The sequence below is a fragment of the Nicotiana attenuata genome, chromosome 7 (assembly GCF_001879085.1).
Source record: "Nicotiana attenuata strain UT chromosome 7, NIATTr2, whole genome shotgun sequence".
Taxonomy (NCBI): Eukaryota; Viridiplantae; Streptophyta; class Magnoliopsida; order Solanales; family Solanaceae; genus Nicotiana; species Nicotiana attenuata.
This window is the reverse complement of record NC_031995.1, coordinates 52,500,989-52,510,850: the sequence shown is the minus strand read 5'-3', so window position 1 is coordinate 52,510,850 and position 9,862 is coordinate 52,500,989. Positions and strand designations below refer to the sequence as shown.

Genomic DNA, 9,862 nt, shown 5'->3' with positions numbered 1-9,862 from the left:
TTAATGGGGCACTTGACGGGTCTGCAAAAGTTATAGTTTCAATTTAATCTAAATAGTTAAAATGCAAAGTGTAAAATTACTTCAATAGATTTACCAAGGAAAAAAGAAAAGTATCTTAATTGTGAGATAGAGTGTTGAATTAAACTTATAAATATGAAGTGTAACATAAAACTAACCAAGAAAGCAGTAAGGAATTCTTACTTAATGGTGTGTCCCGAACTTGTATAGTTACTGTTCTGCGTCGAAACAACAGGTACAAGAGAAAGAATGAGCTAGACTAAGCAATTTCAATATGCAAAATATGAATCAAATTTGAATATTTCTCCTTTTACGTGCCAGCCACACTACTTCCATGTAAATAATCCTATCAACTTTTGTAAAAGTTAATTTTTTTTTTTTATAACGGCTTTGATCGATCATAAATTCATAACCAAGCTGACCTTAAATGCAAATTTTATATAAAATTTATACAATATGTCTTTTGTATATTTTGTATCTGATTTATACATAGTAAAAATAAATTTCATACAACTAATTATATATATACAAAATATCTACAACTTATCTACAATTTTCATGCATTATTTCGACTCAGTTATATACAACTACAATATCATACAACTTAAATATAATTTTTATATAATATTGTTCAACTTTCATACAATAGTTATATATATATATATATATATATAAAATGTCACGACCCAATATCACCTCAGGTCGTGATGGCGCCCAACACCGTGTCAAGCAAGCCAACGCGAAAATATTAATAAGTTCTAGTTTTACTTTTTACAAAACAGTTACCACAATCTCTAAGTGTGAATTTAAAACAAGCAATAATTAACATCGTACCATAATAGTTATACAATCCCAACAATCAAAAAAATAGTCTACTAATGTGTGTGCCAAGACCTGGTGCCACAAGTATGTGGGCATCTAGTAGAATATACAAAAGAATAAATCTATCCTACTGTCTGAAATAGAATAGACAGCCAAAAGTAAAGAAAGACTCCATCGGGCTGCTGAACGGCGTAGGAAGGGAGCAGCTCACGGTGGAATCTCGGGCCGGATCAAGAGTATGCACCAGCCTGGTAACCAGATGTACCTGCCTAAGATCCTGTACAATTAAGNGGGATTGAGAGATAGAGAGAGACGTAGAGAGAATTCCCAATTCTTTGCAACAACATCCAATTCAAACAAATAATATTTTTTGAAAACCCAAATTCGAATTCAAAGCTTCAAAGCTTTTTAATGGTTGTCAATGGTGGAATTGCTGCTCTCTTGTGCAATATACACGGGGGAGAGGGGGGTGAGATGTGGAGAGAGAAACGTGAGGGGGGGGGGGAGTGGGAGTGGAATATACGTTAGAGTGATTTTAGGATACTAATTATTATCATTAATTCCCTTAAAATGTACATAAATGGTAATGGGTATATAAAATTTAATTATAGTAAAACTTAAGTAGGGAGGGTAATATAGTTTCATATAGCGTATAGAAATGTAAAAATTTCTTTATTTATTTGTAAACATCCCACTTAATGTGAGGCCCATTCTTTGTAGGCCCATTCTTTGTAGTAGAGACAATAGCACATAATTAGTCCATTAGATGCTTCTAAAATCTAAATGTACAAAAAAGACATTATTCATTTTTCAGTCAATCAGTAATAAGAAAATATCTGCTTCTCTCTTCTCTCTCGTTTCATTCCCAAACCAATTTGAAAATTCAGTATCTTCACAGACACCAATTTGAAACAACTACTACGACCATCTTAACAGTCCAGTATCTATTACACATGTATTGGAATTGAATCTGCTTTGCTGTTTCTTTTTCGCTTTAAGTGCTTGCAATTGAAGCGGTGGAATAATTGCTCTGAAACGTGCTGGTTTGAAACGGTTTGAGGAATTTGCTCTGAAACGTGCTGGTTTGAAACGGCTCAGCAACTGTGAATGTTGCCGCTTTTCGGGTATGAATGAGTCCTAAAATCATAAAATAATAAGAAAAAGCTCAAAATTTTGAGAAATTAGATAAATGTCATTCCTGTTCAATGACATATGCCATGTCAGTGGTCAAAAGCCCTGCTTTATAATTGTGTATATAGATACAGATATCTTATGAAAATAATTGTTATTTTAATTATTTAATTTTCAAAATATATAAGTAACACAAAAATACTTTCACCACAAATTTAAATATTTGTCAAATAACGTAACTTCAAAGGGAATGAAGAGGTCGCCCTATAGCTCCTAAAAATGTTGACATGTGACATGAAGTCTAAAATAATTAGTATTGAGTTAATATTTTATAACAAATAATTTAGAATATTAATTTTGTAGAGACCTATCATTTAATAGAAATTAATGCAACAAAAAAATTAATGCCAACTCATGTAGAATATATTTTATTTTCTATTATTTCATCATTATTGCTTCAAGTTTGTATTTTTACTTTTGACTCTTAATATTATACTATAATCGATTTTGCTATATTTTTTGATTTCTTTCACCACAAATGTTTTTTTAAAAACAAATTTATGTACCATAGCTTTGTCTACTTGAAAGTAATTTTACTTGATGATCAATTTAGAACAAAATATTAAACTAGATTCTTTTGCTAATTGCTAATTCAAAGAGTTAATCATTTGATCTTAATATTAAAGAAAATATATTTTTTGTTAATTCAAATTCTTAATATTAGGCTATTAGATCATTCCAAGTTCTAAATATATAACTATAAACTAACTTTATTTAATATAATATTATTTTTAAAGAGTAAAAATATTAATGTGACATTTCACCTTTAGATCTTCTGCTTGTAGAATAGATCTTAAAATTCAATTATTAGGAACATATCATTAGAAAGCATACTATTGGAATACAAAGAGTACAAGACTTCATTATTCATTTCCTCGTCCGCATTTAAAGTAAAAGAAAAGGTGAAAAGTAAAATACAAGCACTTTTTTCCAATTTATCTAAAGTAGAAAAAAGGGAAGTATATTCGATCATTATATTTCCCATCGTAACAACTGTTGGAAGTAAATCGTTAGTACTTCAATTACGGATTAAAGTCCGATTTATGATTTTCTACATAATTAAAATAAAGAAAGATTTAATAACTAAAATTTAAGTTGATTTCAAAGTCCTATGTATTTGAAAAATAATTTAGTTACGATTTTATCCAATATAAAATTTACTTTTAAATGATAAAAAAGACGAACAATATTTTCCTAAGGAGTTTCGTGTTTTCAATATAGTATAAATGTAACACCCCGAAAAATTTCGAAGTGTTTGAAGACCATTAAGAAGATTGGCATGTGCTAATTATATTAATTCGGGTATGAACAAGACAAATAATTTGAATGATATCAATTGATCATGATAATATATGTATGAGGTGCATTAAGAATGGTTTATGGTCTAATAAGAGACCTAAGGCTAAGTCAAGTTGAAAATTATATGATGGGATAAAGTTTCAAGTGAGTTCGCACAAGACCTAACTTCAAATGAGGATACCTATCAAGATATGAAGAGTTATATGGTGTATAACCTATTAAATGAAAGGTCTATATGTCTAGTTTCTATTGCTTCAAACCGTTTGTCATTTGGAGATTTCTACAAGTGACAGAACAGCTGCGCGAGTCCGCGTAGCCTACGCACCATAACAGCGTAGCCTACGCACCATTGCGTAGGCAAATCCAGCAACTCCCAAAATGAAGGGGAATGAAAGTTGCAGCTCCAAGGGTCATTTTAAAGAGGTTGAAACAAGGGGTTTAGAGAGAGAAAACATTAGTTCTTCAATTTGGAATTGATTTCTAGAGAGAAGGAGGAGCTCTTCCACCATGGATACACTTCAAGGTAAGTTATTTTGGTACAAGGATGATTATATAACATCATTTAGTGATAACACTGACATTATTATAGATCAAATCCATAGGAAATGGGTTGAATCTTCAAGAACACCAAAAAGAGAAAAAGTTAGATTCTTCCACCAAGAGGTAATCCCTTCACTCGAGCTTCATATATATGTCATATTGGAGTATGGGAGCATGTTTATGAGTTTTATTTGAAGTTACAATGGGATATTATATGAACCCTAAGGGTGGGTCTTGAAAATGTCATTTTTGGATAAAGAAGAAAATGAATAATGATGAATTGATACAAATACATATGTCTTGAGTTTCTAATGATTCCAATAGACTTGATAACTTAATTGATGAACGAATTTAATTGGGAATCACCATTTGGATAAGATACAACACTAGTTCTTGAAATGGATGTTCTTGAACCTAGAGTTTTTTTGGAGAAGGCAATAAATAGTGTGACTTGATGATGTTGGGTAATTAACATAGTATTATTAATGACTCCAAATGAGTATTAAATGATAAGAATTAAATTGAATAGGCTAATGGATGGGCCTATTGGATAATTTGAATTGGTTGAAGGCGTGTTGCCGAATTGTGAAGTCTAAATGGGTATTTATGAATCTTTTCGTATTTGTTTTAATGTAGTTGGGATATCTAATGGTTGATATTTAATTGTGGGGTGATATTTGGACATTTTAATCAATTGGAGCATTGTAGTATTTTCGGAGCTTGAAGGTTGAGGTAAGTTGATTAATATTTATTCTTCTTGAGGGAATTCTCTAAAATCATATTTGAGTTATTACGTGAGTTGGTTTGTAAATGTGCATCCGTACTTGTGGAAACAAGCGGGAAAGACACCATGTGTTTCTAAATTGTTGCTTATGAAGTGTCATAAGATTTTATAAAAGTCTTGTTTTCAAATGTTGGCAAAATGACACATAAGGAAATTCTTATAAGTTTTATTTAAACTTATTTGTTGATAAGAGTATAAAATGCTTGACTGCTAAATATATGCTTTCATGAAAAAGATTATCTTTTGAAATTTCACCAAAAGAAGCACTTGTTGTATCGTAAGATTTATGTTAATTGCTAAATGATTTAACATGAAAAAGATTATTCATTTGATTTCATTCAAATGGTTTGGATTGACTATGAAAATCATGATTTGATAAAAATATATCCTTTGAGGCAATTATGCTATGAATCTATTTTTGAAATATCAAATATTTTGGGAGTAACTAGTGGAGACCACTGAAATTGGTTCGAATGTCGAGTTCGTTACCATGGAACTACACGTGCCGGTGTAGGGACACATTCCAAGGCTAAACTGAGGTTTGTGGGATAAAGTCTCAATTGAGAAGGAAAATGATCATTACTTAAAAGTAATGAGGTTAAGTCCACTCGTATGGCACTACGGGAAGTCGCCCAGAGAAGTAGGGTCAAATACTTGTTACTAGGTTGATCACCTAGTAGTTGTTTATTATGTCAGTGTCATTATAGTACTCCCAGTGAAAGGTAAAAGAGGACTTTCTTATGTTTAGGCTTAAGTAGCCGAAAATGATTTCAATGGTTTAATGAGATTGAAATGGTTTTATATAATTTCTATTAAAATCTTGGATTGATAGAGATGTTCTAAAACTTTATAGTATGGCTTACATTTCACTTGTCTTTTATCTAAAATGATAAAGAGCGTGCTTTATATTATTGTTTATCACTTTATGTCCAATATTGGTTGCATAGATTTTGTAAATTCTTGTCCCAGGATCTTGATTTAGAGAGAGTCTATGAACTTATTGTGTACCGCTGTGGTGTACTCAGCCCTTAGGGCTCCCCTCCAGGGCCCCACTTACTTTACATGTTTCAAGATGAGGTACGGTACATGGCATACGGACATGGCTAGGATGACTCTCTTCCTGAGGTATATGGCAAGGCACCACTCATATTTCGTGGTAGCTATCATGTTATTTCTTAATTAATATTAGTCGGGCATTAGCCCAAGTGTTTCTATTACTTGGTATAGAGGCTCCATCGATAGTTGTGAAAAGTTGTAGTAATGGGATTGTACGCGACATACATGAAAAGATATTTATTTTACTTACTCTCATTGTTATGATTATGAGAGGCTTCAGGTATGATTTTGAATTGGAAAATTGTTCCATGGTTTAACTTGAAAATATATAAAAGTTTCAAAGAGCTTCCGCAGTTAAATTGATTTTTCATGCATATGGTTTGGGTGCATCATATGGGTTGGTTCGCTCGGATCGGATAGTGTGCCGGGTGCCGGTCACGTGTATATGGGTCGTGACAAACTTGGTATCAGAGCACTAGGTTCTAAGTCGAGTCCTAGGAAGTCTATGAAGCAGTGTCAAGTAGAGTCCCTCTTATCGGTGTGTTGCCGGCCACACTTATATCGGGGAGGCTACAAGGACATTTCGGGAGTTTTACTTTCTTCTTACTCTAGTTCGTGCGTTGTGCCTGAAATGAGAGACACGATTCTATATCGTGTTGACTACCTGACATCGTAGGTACATAAGTGACGAGCACAAAGCTCAAGGTTCAAGATATCACACGTGCTGCTTGAAAAATAGCTGGAAAGGATTGGACTATCCAGTAATGAATTATATGATGGGTTAAGGTTGAGAACATCTTTAAAATTGATACAGTCAAGATGTACAACCGTGGTAAACAAGAATCATAAGTCGAATTCTGAGAAACTCATGGAAAAGAAAATAAGGTGACGATGTCAGTTGGTATTGTTAGAATGGTGTCAGAACTCACGAAAGATTGTACTGGAGGTTGAAAAAGAAAATTAGGTAATTCTTATATAGGAATATTTTTAAATTGTAGATCAAGGTATTGGGACAATCCTTTGCTATGACAATCACGGTTTACTAGTACAACAAAGGAATAAATAAATAAAAAGGGAAACACAATGGTTACAAGATAAATGGGAAGGTAATACCTTAATTTACCGTGATGTGATATCGAGGAATGACAAGAATAGAACTGGTAAGAGAATGTGAATGAACCAAGTTCACACCGAGCACCTTGTGACTCATAAGAATCAGGACCAATTTGGGATAATGTCAAGAATTACCAAAAGTATCTTTTAGAAAAGAGGATATAAGGAAACCGTCATGATTTTTAGAAAAGTGAACAAGGAAAAATGCAAGAGATGACCCTTAGTCTCACAAGAGATTGGGAGAATCTCCGCTTGTCAAGGTCTTTGTCATAGTAGTGTCACATGTTATAATATAATTTGTAAGAAATAAAGTGCCATGTGTGGGAGCAAATTGAGAATATTTAAAGGGTAAGTGAACTTTGAATACCTCCCAGATGTCAAATGTGATACAAATAAAAGTCAATCTTCAATGATGCACACTGAGGTATGTGAACTTAAATAGGTAAATAAAAAATTATTAATGCATGATATGCCCAAAAGGTTTAACCTTAAAAGATTTCAAGAAGTGAATAAGTTTCTAAAGGAGGTGAAGTGATGTGGAATAATAACCTTGAGTTGTCTAATCGGGATAGATTTTATTTTGTCCTTTTGAATGGTGGGAATTAAGAATTTTCAAAGGTAAGCTCCAAAGCACACCTACATGTGTCAAGGGGAGCTATTAACTTGTTATTTTAATGGAACAGTAATATTTAAGAGGAATGAATATTTGAAATGATGCATTGGGCCAAATTGGAGCGTCAGGCGGATTATGAATATTGCATATGTAGTTTAAAACTCAAGAGCTTTCAAGCACAATGATACACGTGTGAAGTTGATGAGTTACAAGTGATCCAATGCTACGTAGTGATGCCACATGAATCCTAGCATGTTATCTACTGCAACAAGACTAAAGACACCCCAAGATATGAAGGTGATTATCATACGAATGATTGAGTACCCAAGAATAGAATCCATTGAATAATGGAAAAACAAGGAGGTAATATTAATTGCACGAGGCATGATGACGTGAAGGTTTGCTATTAACTATAGTCACAAAATTTATGTTATGATGAGGACATGAAGATAGATTGTACGTTTCTTACATCTAGCATTGTAAAAATATTGTATGTTATGGAAAGTATATGAAAGTTATACGGGTATAGCCCGAGGCAGTTATATTTACCAGAAATGTATTTGAGCATGGACTGAAAGGCAAGAAGATAAAAAAAAGATTTCTTAAAATAAAATGGGCACGAAAAGGGATATGCTAACTTTATTGTTGTTGTGAGGATAGGAAGAGATGATACTTGGCAACATGAGTTGCAACTAGAAGTACCATTATACTTGGTTACGAGAAGGGGTTATGGAAAATTTGAAATGGTGAATTATGATTTCGAGTTGGGGAATAAATAACTTGTAGTAGTATATGGGCGTGTGTATAATCGGATGAACGAGATACGAATTTATTAAAATCTTCGAGTATCAAGTTCGAGCTTTAGATTTGGGTTTTACGCCTAAGTGGGGGAGCATCAGAGTAAGTAGAAGTCATCTTAAGGGTGATGGTTGGAAAAATAGAATGGAGAAATTTTATTCATAAAAGAAAGGTTAAGGAAACATCTTCGATAAGATTCCTGATGAAATGAGTAAGATTGTCATACAATGCTGGTATAGGGATCACATAATTATCATGAGCAATAGTTACAATGTTCAATATTGGGGTCATTAAAAGGTACTATCGAATAGTCAAACATTTAATGGGGGCTACTTGAATAGATTCTTATAACTTTGGAGCATGTGTCACTTGAATTAAATTCAAGCAAGGGCGAAAATGAGGAAGTACTTTGGTCATATGTTGGACTTAGTAGAACAAATAAAGGTTATAAATGAGGATAAAGTATATGAACTCTTGGCATGAAATGAGGCAAGAAAAGGTTATATTATGTGTATTCCCAAATACAAAATACTTTTGTAAACCAAAATAATGTGCTCCAGTAAGAAGCACGGGGTCAGAAAAGAAAAAGAGACTAAATGGTGAAAGTATTATTCTAATAGCATTATCACTTGGGAGTTGGAAGCCTATACTCCATGGTAATAATCCTATAGCAGGCATAACAACAAATAGAATATGAATTTATGGAAGAGAAATATCACAAAGGACATGATGGTATTCATGAGTTGGTTAAGGTTAATAAAATAGAAATATGTACAGTGATGTTCGAGAATGAATGGATACTTGTGCCATGAAAGGGAAGGAAGTGGATTGAATATTTATCATATAGCGGACTTGTTAGCAACCGTATCAATCAATTAGAGATCTAAAGAAAACTCAAAAGTTACAACTGTAAGTGGAGGCATAGATCACCCACGTGAATGGATCTAGGTAAGACAAAATATCTTGTTGGTATTCGGATTGAATAAAAGAGTATTATGGAAAACTCGAGAATCAAGGGTCCTATGAGGACAAACTATGCTTAGAAGTAATTTTGTATTTATGAGGAAGTATTCGAATGGAAGAAATGAAATTTTAATATAGACGAGAAATGCTCTTTCACGTGTGACTTGGTGTACACTTAATAAGAGAGAATACAGATATGCGTGGTAGTAATATGTGTTGCAATGTAGGGTAACCTGTGTTGGAATGAGAGAGGTATAGATATGCAATGGTTTAAAATTGTAAAGAATTATTTGATGCAATTTTGGTATATGCGCGGCCACGTGGGGCTTAGTTTGTTGTTGTACATTGAGCATATACGTGCGGCCATGTGGGTCCTAGATATCATATTATGTAAAGATATTTGGTTGTTGAATTACGTTGAAATTGGTGCCCGTGTGGGGCTTGTTCTGGACAGGTTAAATTTTTTTTTGGATAGTCTCAGTTACAGGGGATACTCTGTCGAAAATTTTAAGAATTTACAGAGTTAGCCAAATTTTGGGGCCTTAAGGAAGTTGAAATTTTGGAAGAATATCTAAGATCCATATGAAGTCAGGAACGATTAAATATGCTGGTTAAGGTGAAAGTAGGATAATACTGTGCCTAATAATGATTTGTAAAACATTCGA

General features: G+C 33.1%; 1 long non-coding RNA gene across 1 annotated transcript; it reads left to right on the top strand.

The window, feature by feature from the left end:
• On the top strand, window positions 1,883-5,932 carry LOC109229094. Its single transcript, XR_002068505.1, has 4 exons — window positions 1,883-1,964; window positions 3,624-3,853; window positions 3,933-3,993; window positions 4,507-5,932. It is a non-coding gene; the product is annotated as an uncharacterized LOC109229094 (long non-coding RNA).